Raw genomic sequence first — 18,544 nt, 5'->3', positions numbered from 1 at the left:
GTGCCTTAATCCTGAACTTCAAGCTTTTCCTATAATCCCACAATGAACTGTATTATTGAAGTATGTGCTGATCAGGTCTGACACAGAAGATGAGAAGCATAAGTTTGGGTGCAACTTTTGGCCATTTTGAAAGCTTTGCTTAGCCAGAAATACTTTGTCATTGGAACGATATAAAGTGTAGTTCAATGGTTTAAATGATGTTGATGAAAAGTAATGAATCAGAAAACAGTGTACTAATTGCTTTTAAGCACTCATGTATGTCCTTGCAACCCTGACAATTTCCATGGCAAATTTTCATCCTGACAGAGAGGAGCGATGGGCCTCACAATCACCAGCAAAAGTGCTGAACATGTCCGCCCAAGACGTATGCCCTTTCTTTTTGTTGATCAGCCTAGGATGAAACACTTTGGAGTCAGCTCAAATCGGTGTGTATGGGTGAGTGAAAATCTCTTGATAACTTGTTCAGCTATGAAACCATCCCTCCATTGAGAAACACGTGGCATCCAAGGTTGGATAAACAATTACTGTGGTTTCTTACAATGCTGATCTTTCAAGCTTTAAAACTGGAATAACTGACCATTATTGACCACTGTGAATCACTAGACAGGAAGCTACTGAAAAGACAAAGATTGCAGTTGTACTTATTTTGGAAGACCCATTGTGTAGACTCAGTTGTGCTTAGAATAAAATAACTTTGATTTCCAAGAGAACAGTGAGCAATAGGTCAGTATTACATATCTTAAGAACAGATGGGCATCTTAAAACTGAATAGTTGCAAAGGATGCCTAACGAAAGAAAGCAATTTTATTGACTGAATATCCGAGTCATAGTTACTATTTTCTTTAAGTGATTTGAAGGCTAAATATGTTTTCTTTTCCATCCCACTTGGTTTGGGGAGCAAAATTAAAAAAAAAAAAAAAGAAGAAAAGAGGTGGGAAAATACTATGATGCTCACATTTCAATAAAGCTACTTTGAACTCAGAAAACAATGTTTGGCACAAGTCTATGGTTTTTAAGCTATGGTCTATTTTTTTAAATCTAGACATAATAAATAAGCATTAAATTACCCATCTGCTGTATCAATGAAAGGCCTTACCATTGAAATTCTCATCATTTTCTGATAAACTTAGTGACTACTTATTTCCTCTGCTCTCATTTATATTAGCCATGCTGAATGCAATTTTTATATTATTATCAAAGTAGAGGTAAAATGAAGTAACTGATGCTTTGGAAAACCATTTTTAGACTTCAGTTCTGAATCTGCAATCTGTAATATTTATAACTGGGTGAGTACTCCAGACTTGCTTTTCTCTTGAATATTTGGAGTTTCTACGAACAATGAACAAGAAATTTTTGTTTGCTCACAAATACATTCTTTCTCTAATGATCCAATCAATTCTTTAGATGAAAATATTATGTAAGAATGAGTGATTTAGTATGAAGTTCTTCCTAATAATGGGAAAATTCCAAAACAGTAAAATAGCAAACAAACAAAAAGGGTTCCGAAAAAATATAGTTTTGACAAACACACACACACACATGCACACACACAGAAGGATGGCTTGCAGCTCCATTTTTAGCAAGACAGGAAATAAAAAGCAGGAACTACAGTTTGTAAAAAGCATGTAACATTTGCACATTACTTATTTTTGATGATCCATGCTGTTTTAGCCAAATGATTAATGATACATTGCTTAATATGAAACCGCTTGAGGCTAGTTTCCAGGAAAGTGTCCACTCCACAGTTATTTTGTGTTTGTAGGAGAAAATGATTATCCACCAAAGGATCGAGAAGGCAATCATGCTCAAGAAGAAGAAAGGAAGGAAGGAGGGAAGGAAACCTGGGGCAAGAGAGAGGGAGAACTTTCTACTTACGAAGACAAGTAAAGCTCAGGCAGCTTATCTGTGCTTTAAAGTTGTTTTAAGATACACAGTAGAACACCACTTTCTCTAAGGAACTTAAAATATATTTTACTTAACGTTACTCTCTTAATTCAAAACAAAACAAAATTAAGAAAGCATTTAATGTGAAATATAACGTATCTGTTTCTGGTTATTTTGCACTTAATCCATTTAAACGCTGCTTTCTTCATCTCCATTTGTTATGCAAAGACATTTTCCAAAATTTCAATAATCATTTTAGCTGCATGTTTTTATAAATGCAGGCCTATTATTCAAGTGCAAATATATTCGAACAAAAGATGTGATTTTTGTTAGAAATTTTTCCAGATGGGAATTTTAAAATAAAGTTCATGTGACTTTCCTAGTTTGGAATAAAACATGGATTAAGGCAATGAAAACGAAGAAAATGTTTGGTAAATATATAGATAATTAAAGGTTGTTTACCATTCCATTCACAGATTTTGAAGTATGCCAAAATGCAGCTTTGGCTTGAGAGATTGGGTGTTACTTAAACTGAAGCCAAATGATCCAACATTTAGGAAAATACTAACTAAATATAGTATCTGTTTCTGGATATAGTTGAAAAACAAGTTACTACCAACTACATATTTTTTACTTACTCAAATCTAGACTAGGAGAAGTAATGTCACTAAAATGAACTGCATGTATATAAGTCCTTTGCCTATTCTTTGAACAACTTTCAATTTATAAGTATTATATGTAACCAAACCAGGAAGATAACTCGAATTAAAGTTCATTTAAAAAACAGGTTCAAAAAAGATAATAGAGTTCAAAGTTAAAACAAATTGTTGTTTTATAATTTCACCATAACATTATTACCATGAAAATGCAATGTGTAAAATAAATTCTGCATTATGTGTGAAGACTGAGAACAGCCATTGAGCCATCGTGCTGTGCCCAACATTTCTTTCTTGTATTCAGTACTATGATGAGGGGAACTGAGCATTCAGTGAAATTTGATAAGTTTTTCTGGGGAACAACTGATATGTTCCTATTAAATTTTAATTGTCCACAGGAGTCTTTTTATAAAACCTGCATAGTAGTACAGATAATTGCAGTGGCATTGCAATTAAAAACACAATGTACAAGATATACTTTTCCATCAGTAGGTAAAATATGATAGTTCCATAAAAACGAACACTGTGAAATCATGAAATAGAAAAAAAAATAGATGTAAACTGAAAGGCATCAAAAGATGTACATAATGTTCTTAGCATAAAAATAAAACAAATAATAGATTTGGAGAATGCTATTCTATTTCCTTTTTTTAAAAATGGCTAAATACATGCATGCATACTGAAATGGAGCATGCCTGGCAGAATAAACACTAAACTGGTAAATGGATGACTAGAAACTTGGCATCAGGAGGATCTGATTCCTTGCTTTCGAGTTTTATGCTTAATATTTAACTGAAAGATGAAATTAGCTTGCCTTACAAGGGTTTTTTTTTTGTTTGTTTTCCCATAGTAACAAATTAAACTTTACAATAGAGAAAATAATGTAAGATAACACTTCCTAATAAAGACATAGGACTAGAAAGTGTTCTAAACATCCAGTTTCTGAAACCAGCACTTAGTCCCCTTGGTCAGCACTTTCTTCTTTTCCTAAACACTATTTTCCATCCAAAACAAACATTCCTACTGTACCACAAAACAAATTATTCAGCTTCCAAACTGCAGTTTTTGCCATATAGTAAATTCCACTAAGCAATGGCAAAACTCCACATTCAATTCAGAAAACGTTTATATTTGACCAGTGGGAAGAATGATAAATTGTTTATGTTCCGTTTTGTCTCCTGGGGAAATGTTTTCATTAAGTCTGAATACTGTTGAATGATTTAGACGGAGCAGTTTAGGAACAGTGACCACTGTTACTGCATCACTAACTACAGAGCACATGAAGGTAGGGAGAGGCCAGGAATGGGGAGACAAAGGGAGAGTGCTTTCTGCTCTGGGGTCCCCAGAACTACTCTCTCCTCCTGACCTGAGCACGACTAGGTCATCCATCCCACCAAATATCAAATGGGGTGAGGAAAGCAGAATTTTAATAACTTGAGTGCAAATTAGCCAGAAGCAGACATGTTATAAGTGCCTCTAAACACTCTCTTAATTTTGTTGTTTCAAGTTGAAAAAGCAGTGTTACTTGAATCATCTTTCTCACATTTTTCTCTAGTTCTTCAGGAAACTCTGTTATTACATTCTATTGCTAAGCATTTTTAAAAAGATTTTTTTTATTGAAAAGTCAAACAAATACAGAGAAGAGGGGAGACAGAGAGGAAGATTTTCCATCTGATGGTTCACTCTCCAAGTAACCATAACGGTTGGAGCAGCACCAATCTGCTGCCATGTGGTTGCAGGGTCCCAAAGCTTTGGTCCATTCTCAACTGCTTTCCTATGCCACAAGCACGGAGCTGGATGGGAAGCAAGGCTGCTGGGATTAGAACTGGCGCCCATATGAGATCCTGGAGCGTTCAAGGGGAAGACGTTAGCCACTAGGCTATCCTGCTGTGCCCTGCTGAGAATTTTTTAATGTTGCCTGTGCTTTTATCTGTATGTATCTCTGTGTTAAAATTACACAGACATCAAAATTTTAAAATGATTTCTGAAAAGTTTGTACATTTTGGTTTCTCTGACACTGCCCTATGTCAAATTATTAAAGCAATTTAGCAATGCAAACAATTCCACAACTTGTATAGCTTCATCACATTAAAAAGATAAAGTATTTATAAAATTTGAAATAAACATGTAATTGCATATTCTTCTTTTGCATTAATGTGTTTGTATATCAATATGATTGAATAATACTAAAAGCAATCTATTGCTGTATACTTCAGCACAACAAATCCTTCAGCTTTTTGTGGACTTCATTTTAAAAATATTTCCTATGATATTATAATACATATGGTTATACATCTGGATTTTCACAAATTTAAATTATTACCTTTGGAAACCCTGTTGAAAATAAAATTACTCTGCTGAATAATATAGCTTGAGATATATGGCTAAATTGACTGTAAATTTGGCCTTGCATAGTTAATAAAATATTAATAATATTGTCAGTCAAGTTTTGTTAAATTTTAGGCTGACATTGAAATTTATATAAATAATACAAATAGCAGTGTTGGGTAAGCTGTCATACATGAATCAAAATCCTTTCAAGTTTTTCATCATAATTATGTATTGGTAAACAATAAAAAATTGTTTTATTTAAAGACCATTTTCTTTTCCTAAATTTGTGTAGTTTTATGTATTCTAGAGTTGAGGTGTATCTGCTTTTTAGCACTTAGAGTTTCCAAAGAAATGTTCTATGTTAATCTGACCTGCTAGGGAAGACAAAATTTAATGATCCATAAGTGTCTTATACTACCATATTACAGAATCGGAGCTGAAGTGATGCCTCAACCAATTAATCTTGCATTTGCAAGTGCAGGCACCCCATATGGGTGCTGGATCATGTCCCAGCTTCTCCATTTTCCATCCAGTCCCTGCTTGTGGCCTGGGAAGTCAGTAGAGGATAGCCCAAAGCCTTGGCACCCTGCACCCACATGGGAGACCAGGAAAAAGCTTCTGGCTCCTGGCTTGAGATGGTCTCATCTTCTGCCATTGCAACCATTTGGGAAGTGAGCCAATGGATGGAACATATTTCTCTGTCTCTCCTACTCTCTGTAAATCTGGCTTTCTAATATAAGTAAATAGATAAGTCATATTAAAAAATGACATATTACAGATCAATCTCCTTAGGAATGGTGTTGTGGCGCTACAATTAATGATCTCACTTTCTGGGACATCACCATAGCACATCAGAGCTCTGGTTTAAGTTCTAGCTGCTAGTCCTCCAATCTCACTCACTACTAATGTGCTTGAGAAAGCACCAAACGATGGCATAAGTGCTTGGGTTCCTGCCACTATGGCAGGAGAGTTGGACTTAGTTTCTGGCTCCTAGCTTGGTCTTGACCAAGTTCTGGCTACTTGGGAGTGAACCGACAGATTTCAGACTGATACTCTCTTTCTTTCTCTTTCTCTTGTGATCGCTCACTGTAACTGCCTTTCAAATAAATACTTTCATATTTTCAATATATTATTATTATTATTACTATTATTTTATATAATATGATTCCACAGGAGCTGGGATTTCCCTCATCCTTTTCCCCAACTCCCCTTTCCTTACACACTGATTTCCCTTATTATTACAATGATATAGCTCTTCATAAACGGTAGTAAGTCGATCATTGCAGGCATGGACAATGGCAGAGAGTTCAACATCCTATTGTCAAGATATAATTAACAGTTTCATTGGGAACATCTTTGATCTGGAAGTAGAAATGCATACTTCATCGCATCCTTACATTTGGATATGATAGTCTCAATTACACAGTTATTATACATCCCCTTAAATGAAAAACAATAAAACAAAATCAACGACAGGAAGAAAAATAGAAATTTATAATGCCATGAAGTTAAATAGCATGCTACTGAATGACTAATGTTTTGCCGAATAAATGGAAAAGAAAATCAGAAAATGATGCTACTGTTTGATCTTTGAGTCAGTGAAAAATTCAATATGAGAAAAAAAAAAAACTCTTTTGAAGAAATGAAAATAAAACAATTAAAATCCATGAGATTTAGTTTCTGCTCATCATTGTTGGTGAGATGTGTCTCCTGTAGGCAACAGATAGATGGGTTTTGGGTTTTTTTTGCTCCAGTCTACTAATCTATGACATTTGATTGAATACTGTAAGACATTTTACCTTCAGGGTTAATATAAATGATGGTAATTTGTTCCTGTAGTTTCGGCAATGGGCTGTTCATTGTTTGATTTATCCTTCTGTTGTGATTTTATTAGGATTTTCTTCACATTTGCCTTGGCTTTTAGTGATTGCTAGTACTTTTCTGTGTCAAGAGAACATCTTTAAGCATCATTTGTAGGGCAGGTTTGGAAGAGGCATATTCTTTGAGTTTTTTCTTTGCTATGTAAGAAATTAATTTTATTTTCAAAGACAAAGGAAAGCTATTCTGGGTACATTGTTCTGAGCCAACATTTTTTTTCTTCGAATCTGGAATATGTCACTCCATTCTCTTCTGGCTTGTAGAGTTTCCTGTGAGATGTCTCCTGTAGGTCTGATTGCCATTCTTTTAAATGCCAGTTGATTTCTTTCTCATGCACATTTAAGGATCTTTTCCTTATGTTCAACTGAAGCGAGCTAGAGCATGGTGTGTCATGATAAAGATCACTTTTGGTCAACCCTGTTGGGAGTTCTGTGCCCCTCTTATATTCTGCTCCCTGAGTTTTTCTCCAGATTAGAACATTTTCCTTTAGTATTTCATTGAATACAACCATTTTTTAAAAAATTTATTTATTTTTATAGGAAAGTCAGATATACAGAGAGGAAGACTGCACGTCTCATAATTTATTCCCCAAGTGACTGCAACGGCCGGAGCTGTGCTGATCTGAAGCCAGAAACCAGGAGCTTATTCTGGCTCTCCCACGTGGGTGCAGGGTCCCAAGGATTCGGGCTGTCTTGCAGTGTTTTCCTAGGCCACAAGCAGGGATCTGGATCCAAGTGGGGCTGCTGGGATCCATAGGGGATCCCGACATGTTCACGGCAAGGACTTTAGTCATTAGGCCACTGCGCTGAGCCCATTATTTCATTAAATGAATTTTAAACCCAGCTTCTTCTGGAACTCCCACAAATATTATATTTGGCTTTTTAATAATGTCCTTTTATTCTTAGATCCTTTTCTTAGTTTGACTCAGTTCTTCTTCAAGTTTTTTGATTGTTTCACTATTGTGGCAAGAAATATCTTCCAATTCTGAGATTCTTTTTTCTACCTTATTCATTCTATTATTTAGATTTTCCACTGAATTTTTAATTTGCTCCATTGTGTCCCCCATTTCCAAAAATTCAGTTTGATTTTGTTTCAGTGTTGTGATTTCTTATGTGGCATATTCCTTAAATTCCTGTATGTACTTCTCATTGTTGATAAGAAGATTTACAACGCATGTTTTCAATTCTGTGTCCTCCATTTCCTCAATGTATTTCTCAGTTAACTCTGAGGTTGGAAAAGGCTGTTGCTCTTTTGCAAGGGAGCCTTCAGTAATATTGTGCCTCTGCCTCTTCTTTGCTCTTGCTCATTGCAGTTCTGCATAGCAGATTCTTCTCTTAGGGCAGATTTCCAAGCTGCATCACCCACATGTCTACAATTTGATTTTAGTTATTGTGGTTGGTACACGGCTCTTTGTTTGCAGTCACTTGTTCCACTCCCTCCAGTGAGTTTTAGGTCTGGATTATTGTGTTAGGCTTCCATCTAGGTCTCTGTAGCCCCAGGTCCTTAGTCACCACTCTCCACCTCCTGTGATCCCATGCTGTGGCTATGCTGTTGTCTGTTGTCTGTACAACGTTTCTCCTACATCCAGTTTGAGAAGTTCCAGGATTAGGGAAAAACTTAGTGTTCTATATAACTGGATTGTTGTTGGTGCTGATCTTGACAGACCCTGCTTGCTATTAGGTCTGAGAGCCACCCAGACTTTGACCTGTAGAATGCCAAAGTCAGTATTGTTTTCCCTGTGGGACCAGTACATTGCAGTGAACTGGAGGCAAATTCACTCCCAGCTCAACATATGCACAGCTCACGGCTCTTCAAGTATCAAAGCCTTTTCCATCCTGTAAAGTCAGGATAGTTGAATGGACTAAGGACACATTTAAAGAGATGGAGAATCATTAGTCAAGGTGAAGCAGAGAGGGAACATTCAGAAATAACAGAGGACAGGCCAAGGGCAGAAGAGTACCTAGAGACTAATGAACACGGGAAAGCAGTGGAAACAATCGTGTGGTGTTGCAGTGACCAGGTACCCCAGTGGTAATCAATGAGTGGCAATGAGCTCTACTGGCAGCCAGGTGGGAAGGGAACTTCATTGGTAACTCAGGAAGTGGGCCCGGGCAAAGAACTGCCCATTCCTAAATTCAACCAGAAGCAAAGATAGAGCAGTATACCCCAAACAAGTGGCACAGGAAAAGGGTGGATTCCACAGCCTAGACAAAACCAGCACTGAATCAGGTGTCGTTTTCTGTAGGCAGGCAAAGGCTGTGGGATGTGGCTGAGCATACACTAAGCTTGGAGTGAACTCATTTATAGCTCAGTACATTGTACCAATGCGGCATCCTACAGGCAACCACAATGTGGCAGCCAAAACAGTCCAGGGTAGTCCCCAGACCTAATGGGTAGCAAATCAGAACTCCACCAGTGACACATCAAATAAATTTTTTGAACAAATCTTTTCAAAAATTATTTGTCAGTGAAAATGTTAAATATATCTTGACACTGGAATGCTAGATTTTATTACCATTTTCTGTATCTATGATATCAGGATACACTTAAATAGAAGAATGACTCGTTAATGTTGTTGAGGGACTAAACTATTGTTACTATATAGGAAAAATCAGTGTGGTGTGGGAGGCTGGAAGGATCAATTCCTGAGCCTGAGGAACTGTATTATTGAAAATAAAGAATTTGAAAAAAATAGATTAAAAAGAAATTAAAAGAAACCTGCCATCCTCCAAAATCATGAATGTTGCTACAGCGTTGTATCAAAGGACATCCCAAACCAGCCTTCATTTCAACAATTCATTGGAAGGACTTAGAATACTCTGACAACCACCGTGCTTAGAGTTATCATTTTTATGACAAAATGATAAAAGTCAAAATGAGGTCCGTTACAAATGTACCTCATATCAACTTCTGGTGAAGTCTTCATGACAGTATTTAACCCTTCCAGAATGGGGTTTAATAACAGGATTTTCAAGCAAAAAAAGCCCTCCTGAACTTTGGTCTCCAGGGATTTCCCTATAGGTTGGTCCAGTAGGCATGGCTAAATTTACTCAGCTTCATCTCTTCACACAGGACAAGCTAATAATATACAGCCCAGTGCTTTAGGGAAGGAAAATGCAAAACATTTCAGCAGAGTGCAACTCCCAGGAGATCTTTCAGAGTAAAATTCTTTAGATTGTACACACTATGGACAAAATGAATATAAGGAATTAATCCTATACTCCGTAGTTACTGTCTGTAGTTGTCTGAGCACAGACAGAAGCATCCTAAACTCTGTGTGTGTGTGTGTGTGTGTGTGTGTGTGTGTGTGTGTGTGTGTGTGGCTATGTTCAACTCCTTAAAGGCTGATGCAATTTGAAAGCCAGAGAGCTTCTCTGGAAATATAACTCTCTTAAAACAGAAAGGAAGGAGGGTTTATTTTATTTGTTTGAAAATCAAACTTAAAGACAGAGGATGTGCAGAGAGGTCTTCCATCTGCTGGTTCACTACCCAAATGACTGCAATGGCCTGCACTGGACAGGCTGAAGCCAGGAGGTAACAGCTATTTCTGCATCTCTCCCTAGCAGGCGTTAGGGTCTCAAACACTTAGGCCATGTTCGGTTGCTTTTTCCAGGCATTTAATCTTCACAGAATGAAGCAAACAATGGAAATGATTGCCTTGTCCCCTTTCAGGGTACCAAGGGGAAAAAATACCTCTTCTCTTCTTCAGTCTATATGATCTGGAAATCGAATGTCTGCTAAGGATCTGTGCAGTGTAACCTTGCTCACATGTAGCACTTTTGGGGGTGTTGGATTGTCTACGAGGAGGATCCTGGAATAGTCCTTACGTCAGTGGGAAACTGAGAATTCTTAGTAGTTCTACTTTGACTCTGGAGTCCTTATGAGGTATTTATTATTACATTCTGAGTTTGGCCCCACCCACTCCATATGCATTTTGGTTTTACTGTGTGATCATTCCTAAATACACGTTATGCCATCACCATCCGTCATCCACCATGCAACTTTGCCAGAACCTGTGCTGACGTCTCTGGGCTTCCAGGCTCCAAAACTGTGAGAAAAATAAATCAGTCTTTTCTTCTTACGTGGGTTTTCTAAATTGTCTTGTAGTAATAAAAATTGATTAATATAATATGTGTATAAGAAAAAATACCAAGTGAAAGATGTAGTACATATAGCCAGAATAATTATTATTGCTTTAAGTTCTAACCGCATTAGGCACAGTGTGTTAAAGAGCTCTTGTGATACTTGAATCCCTCATCATAGCGGCCATGCGAGTCCTTACTTTTTCTCCAATTCAGCTGCCTGCTAGTGTACGCAGGAAATAACACTATTCAGGTGTTTGAATCTCTGTCACTCATGTGGAAGACACAGACGGAGTTTTTGGCCCTCACCCTTCTTCTGGTTCCATGTTATCCATTGCTGCCATTTTTGAAGTAAGTTAACGGATGGAAGTGCTCTGTCTCTCAACTTTCTCTCTCTTTTCAAGTAAATAAATCTTTGAAAACTTCAATTAAAACACTACATTACAACCATTGTTTGTTTCACAGCACTAGTTACTATAAGAATTAGATTCATGTAATAGTGTATTCAGTATATATAAATACAGTAGTGCATGCTATGTAGATTAAAAATTGTCTAAAATTCTGCAAAAAAAAATCAACCTTTAGAATATTTGCACTTACTGCAGATTCAATGAAGAATTTTCTACTGTAATATCTTAAGCTGAGCTTACATTTGTCCCCCAATTCAGCTTTTAATATTTTTTATAGACAGAGAGACAGCGAGACAGAGAATCTGATGAGATCCTTCTTGCCGGTGGGGTCACTGCTGAGTCTCCAGCACAAAGCATGGCATGGCAATACGGAGTGAACTGACTACTTTAGATCCCTCCTCTTCTTAGAGAATCATTAATGCAACCTTGGAGTCCCATCTGGACAATGTAATGCCTCCTACTATCCCTCCTGAAGTCTTCACCTTCAAATACCATGCACATAAGACTTAATAAATTGCATTTCAATATGAATTTTGCAAAGGACAAGAACCCTGACCTGATAAATACTTTGGTATTCTTTTAGAACTTATTTATGGTCAAGTAAATATTTAGATCTATACTTTTTTAAAGATGTGTTTTAATTGGAAAGTCAAATTTACAGTGAGAAGGAGAGAGAGCTAGAAAGAACTTCCATCCACTGGTTTACTCTCCAAGTGATTGTGACCACCAGAGCTGAGCCAAACGGAAACCAGGAGCTTCTTTCAGGTCTTTCACGCAGCTGCAGGGTCCCAAGGCTTTGGTATGCTTGTGACTGCTTTCCCAGGCCACAAGCAGAGAGCTGGACACAATGTGTAGCAACCAAGACCTGAACCAGCACCCATATGGGATCCTGGGCACATACAAGGCAAGGACTTTTAGCCACTAGACTACCGTGCCAGACACTCCATCCATACTTTTAACAAGACTTCAATAACCTTCCTACAGTACTCTGGACTATATTTTAATTTTCCATAAATATGTACCTTGGACATTATATGGAAGAAGCATTTATTGACCACACATATTTCTACTTGACCACTGTTCCAATTATATTGGTTCTAATTATCCTAAATTTCCATTTTTTTTTTGCATTTTCTTATTCACATCTGTGAAACGAATATCCTTGTAAAGTCAATTAAGCAAATATTCAGATAAATTTCTCTCAGTTATACTGTTGATTCCAAAGTTGTACACATTTATTCTTGATAGGTTAAACTTTGTGTTCCATGTAGTTTTCATTTATTGTACTGATGAAGTAGGAGAATATCCATTATTTTATAAAAATTAAAGAAAGTTAGTTTATAATTAATCTTGTTAGATTTTGTGATTGAAATTTTTTATTATATTTTGACAAATAATTTCAAATGATTAATAATCTAACGTACATAACATAGTATATACTAAGATGTCAAGTTCTCATTGAAACTTTTTCATTTCCTACAGAAAACTGTATCTCTCTGTATGTCTTCTTTGTAAGTTTTAAATTATTCTAAGAAATTTGTGTAATTTACCTTCTTTCTACACATTTCTATTAATGAATATGCATATCTTCAGCTTATTTTTGAATGCCTTTTCATACTAGAACTTAGACTTTTATTGCTTTTTGATATTTATGTTCTGTCATTTTACATAGACAATCTATTTTATTTAGCTTGTATCCTTTTAAGGGCACAGGGACTCCTTGAAACATTTTTACTACCAGAAATAATTATGTAATAATTACCATGGAACATGTCACTTAAACTAAATTAGAGTGCACTATTTTATAAATAACAGTGATGGTAATTTAAGGCAAATAATAAATATAATTTTGCTAGATTTTGGTAAACTGCCTCATTAGAGTAAGAGGTTGTGTAATTTTGTTTTTCCATCTGTAACATATTTATATGTCATTTTTTCAATGATTACTCAAAAGAACATATGAAGGGGCTTTTGAATATTTCGCCAATCTGATAAAGGAGAAATTAGAGTTCCATGTAGATTTAATTTGTATTAATCTCATTAATGGTAAAATGGAACACATTTTTCCACATATTTAAAAGGTTTAAATTCATCCTACTATAAACTTTGTTCATTCCCTTAAACCTCTTTTCTATTGTCTTTTTTCTCCCTAGATTTAAAACAGGTCTTCTTATATTAAAGTGCATCCTTAAGTTGCACACATATTTCTGTGTTAAGTTCACATTTTAATTGGTTTATAGTACATTTAAACTTACTATGCTTTTCATTATTCTGAAGTCAAATGCATTGCTTTTGCAAATTAATTCTAGGGGCTTTGGACACATAGCCAAAAACTAAAATTTCAGGTTCTAATGATAAAGTACTCAAAGTTGAAAAAGATTAGTATTCTTATGGGTAAGTTTCTCAGTCTAATTATTGGGTAAGATACTCCCAAAGACTATTAAGTTAGTGATCACATTTTTGTAATATTTATTTTTATTGAAAAGGCAGATTTATAGAAACAGGGGAGACAGTAAGAAATAGAGTTTGAAATGTTCACCCACTGCTTCATTCTCTAAGTGGTTATTATAGCCAGTATTGAGCTGATCAGAAGCCAGGAGCCTGGAGCTACTTCTTGGTCTCCCATGATATTACAATGGCCTAAGGACTTGAGCCATCTTTGGGTCTCTCCATGATATAAGCAGAGAGGTGTATCAAAAATGGAGAACCCTGGCATGAACTGGTACCCACATGGGATGTTGGTGCCACAGGTAGATTATTAACATGCTACACCACTGCACCAGCGCTAGTGAAATCGACAACAACAACAACAGTAACAAAAAACTAATGCTGGAAGTTGATGTGCAGTGAGTTAAAGTAGCCAGTGTGGATATCTGCATTGCATATCTGAATTTTTGGTTGTAACTGGCTGTTGTATGGTTCTGATCCATTTCTTGACAATCTACTCTGAAGGCATAGAAGGTCCAACTAGCTTTACTTCCAAACATCTACATAAAAGATGTGGACGGAATTCCAGGATTTTAATTTTGCCTCGTCTTGCCTTGATTGTTGACTATTGTGAGCATTTAGGGAGTGAACCAGTAGATGGCAGATTTTTGTCTCTCTCTCTCTCCATCTCCACTCTGCCTTTTATATAAGTATTCAAAAGGAAAAATTAAAAATAGTAATGAAAACCCTGTAGTCAAAATGAAAATATAACTCCCCAAACTCAAATGTACCCATCTGGTTAAGAAAACCATCACTGTAAACGCAGACATATGGACCACATAAAACATTGCAGAGAGCAAAATTATGTCCTGGAATGTATGTGGATATTGTCATATATGACAGAGAACAGATTGGTTCGCTATCCAGAATAATAATCATTCAATTATATTATACTGTAATATGTTAACAATGGCCAATCAATATTAGTATTCTAAGACTGGAAGCTTTGAAAGCTCTGGATTCCTTAGCTATGATCAAGGTCTGTTGTGTAAACAGCACCATCTGGGGTCTTGAGACTTGGGAATGTTCATAGAAATGGTTCAAAACATGAAGCTAATGTTGCTGGTTCTGCCTTGATTTAGTCCTTTGTCTGACTCAGGAGCCTTGTGGTGTTTATCCTTCAAAAATTTGTTACGGTGGGAAAACTTGGAAACTCGCAGAGTAAAAATCTAACATTTTAAGAAGCTTTGACAGTAGTTCATCATGTTGATAGTTAGGTGACTTGAATACAGGAAACTACATTGGATCTTATACAAATATAGAACATCACAAAATGAACATGATCTTTATGTTAGATGTCATTATTGGAAGAGAATTTGCACTGTAATTCAATAATAAGGCACATGTATTCTATTTGTTCAGCATTATCGGCTGAAATGTTCATCAGAACTTCATATCCTAATGTCATAAGGATGTGACATTATTGGGCAATAAAGTGGCCTAAAACAATGTTTAAGGATAAAATTTGTAACATCCAAGATTATTGCTTTTGGATAGTCTAAAACGGACAGTACATACTATTAGTGAAAGGGAAAATGTGAACATAAAAGGTATATATATAAAATATATAGAGAGAGAAGATCATGTGGAAATGAGGGTCCATTTCAGTGTGTTGCTTCTGCAAGCCAAGAAACAAGAAATATTACCAGAAAACTACTGGAAGCTAAGAGAAATAATTAGATTGATTATTCTGCAGTCATAGACAGAAGCAACTGTGCCAATACTTGGACTTACATTCCTAGCCTACAGAAGTGGGTCCTTAAACTTCATTTATAAAGCTTCATTTATTTAAGTTAATTCTACTTAATTGTAACAACCCTAACAACTATGTTGGGATGCAGTAAAGTACACATATCAAAGACAGATAGATAATAACCACGTTATTCCTTCCTTCTTCCCTTCTTCCTTCCTTTCTTCCAACATATCATGACTGCTACACTTCAATTCAAATATGATTTACTTACCTTTACTCTCTATCTTCTCTAGACGCTTCTATGGCAGGAAAACTCTTTAGTAAGTTCTTCTAATATAGTAATAGAAAATCTTGGCATGTCACATGAAGCTAACTTAAAAAACAAAACAAAGCAAAAATAAAACCTGAATATTGTTTTAGGTACTCTGGCTTACATTTCAGGCCAACTTTCACAGCGTGTACTCAATCTTTAGACCTTACATTTGGAGAAATCATAGACAACAGACAGCCCTTCTAATGTATACTTATTGAATAAGAAAGAACCTGTGGCCTGATTATTGGGATCTGTCATGTCTACTATAATGATGGTATGCTCACAGAAAGAGGTAGACTGCTTATGCTCTACATCAAAGAATTGCAAAACCTAATATACTTTTAAGACCCTATGTTATTCCGTAATGGGGCGGGCGAGCAGAGAAATCTTCCACCTCCTTAGCATGCGTGAGGAAGATGTTAATTATAACCTATCAAGAATAGAATAGGTGCTCGCTTCGGCAGCACATATACTAAAATTGGAAGAATAGAACAGGTAACGTAGAGATAACAGACTCGAATCAGCACTAGACATTAGCACAAACATAAAGACATACAGGGGAATCAAGAGTGATCCTGACAACCTCTTAACAGGAGGTCAAATGCACAGAGTAGGGGGACCCCAGAGTGGAGCAGGAGAACAAGACGAGGCTTGTATGCCAACCCTGGAGATTCCGAGATCCTCACCAAGAACTATCAGTATGGACACCAAGGGCTACAGCCCAACTGCCAAGAAGACCACTGGGAATTGGACTGCCCTCATAGTCTGAGAACTTTGAGGTCTTCCACTCCCTCTCGGAGCTCCCACATTGGATGGAAGATGCCCAGATCCTTCCTCACAGGATCTAATGTCATTGGAACAATAGCCGGGAGCCCTGAGTGGACCTCAGAAACAGAACAGTAAACTCTCTTTGGGACTTGGGAGGGGAGCTTTCTCTGGTCCTTACTTAGTTCCAACTTTGGATCCCCACCGTCTCTTGCAATAACCATCAGGGTCGCTCTGGAGCACCCCCCCCCAAATTATTAGACAGATAGGGAACAAGGAAAGCTTAGAACCAGACAGGAAACGGTCAGTTTGGACTCACATATACCTTACTAGGTAGGGCACAAAGATAAGTTACTCCTCACTAAGACATCGAACAACTCTCTGCACACCCCTCCTAAAACTGTTCTGCACCTCAACTGTTGACATGCCTTGTTAGAGGTATAAGCCAGTTTAGACTATCCTGAAATCTGCCAAGTTCAGTAAAAATTATGCTTCAACACTATAAACTGCTAAATACTAAAATGAAAATAGACGTGAGATAGCTGACTTGTACCCTATAGCCATTTTAAGGTGTGTAGCAGCCAGTTCTGTGTATAAACTAAAATTGAAATATTAATGAAGTAATCACAAGATGTGGTTAAGAACTTACATTTTCTAACACATTGGTTACTCAGTACCATGCCAATTAACTCCATAGTGTTGTAAATTGTTGTTGATGTTATGTTGTGGCTTTTAATTGGTCGGGATGATATTCTGCCAGCTCTGCCTTCAGACCAGAGATGGTCTCCCCAAGAAACCGTTGAATGTATCTGGACAATCAGATGCTGGACTCTGCATGGTACATGCTTGCAGTGAAAGAATCTTGACTGGATTTGAACTTTAATACTGCAACAAGGTGGAGGAATCCACCATGAGGGGAGGGTACAGGGAGGGGTTGGGGGAGTCCCAGAGCCTTTGAGACTGTGTCATAAAATGAAATATAATTAACAAAAAAAAGAAAGAGACATTGTAAGTCTTTATGTGTAGTCTAGATGGTTTTACGATTGGCACAGGGACACTCTATCAACTCCTGTATTTGGGAAATAATGAAATTAAATCTTGCCTTCTTAAAAAACAAACAGTTTCATTCCAATTTTGCTCTATTGCCTGATAAATTTGTCAGTTCTAGAATACAATAACTTCTCAGAAAAGTGAGCATATTTTAGAGGGCATAGTCTTTGGTGCTGAGTTGAAATTCTTCAGCTAGTGAGACAGATCCATGAGATGAATTAAGAAGAGTTTTCCAAACTAGGGGTATGCAGGGGCTATGTCCCTAATCATAAGATATTCTAACAGAAGACATAATGAATCTTCATCCTTAAACAACCCTGAACATTAAGGACTGGAAATTACTGATGGGTGAATGAAACAGGATAGGTAATGTGTTTAACAACATGGTCACAAGCTGGATGCTACACTTCTACACATGAATTTATCATAGCTGCCTACCTGCCAAATGACTTCCCCTTGCCTAGGACCTGGGGTTGGTATCAGGTAATTACTCTACTTCCCAGGTTCAAAAGAAGCTTGGCGAAGGGGCGGGGGTTGATGGGGCTCTCTCTTTCTCTTCCCTTGGACATAGTAATAATGTTTTTCATGAAAAGTGGAACAGAATCAAACCAAAATAAACTGGCATTAGAAACTATTCAATACAATTCTTCCATAGAGCCAGAATATATCCTGCAGTCTGAATCAAAGACAAGCCCAACATGCTGCAGTGGCTCAGTTCTGCAAGACTCCCGGGGGCTCCTTACTCATGGCTTGAGAAAAGCAGCAGAATACAGCCCCTGCCACACATTTAAGAGAACTGGATGTAGCCCTTGGCTCTTGACTTCAGCCTGGCCTATCTCTGACTGTTGTCATCAGCAGAATGAAACAGCAAATGGAAGATTTTTCTTTCTGTACCTCCACATTTCAAATAAATAAATAAATCTTTTAAAAAGTCAGTAAGCAAACGTTACTTTTGGATATTTCTGCGCGAGTGTAACCAGCGGAGACAAGTGCTT

The sequence above is a fragment of the Ochotona princeps genome, chromosome 7 (genome assembly GCF_030435755.1).
Source record: "Ochotona princeps isolate mOchPri1 chromosome 7, mOchPri1.hap1, whole genome shotgun sequence".
Classification (NCBI taxonomy): Eukaryota; Metazoa; Chordata; class Mammalia; order Lagomorpha; family Ochotonidae; genus Ochotona; species Ochotona princeps.
The sequence above is the reverse complement of the archived record's forward strand: the minus strand, read 5'-3'. Positions refer to the sequence as shown.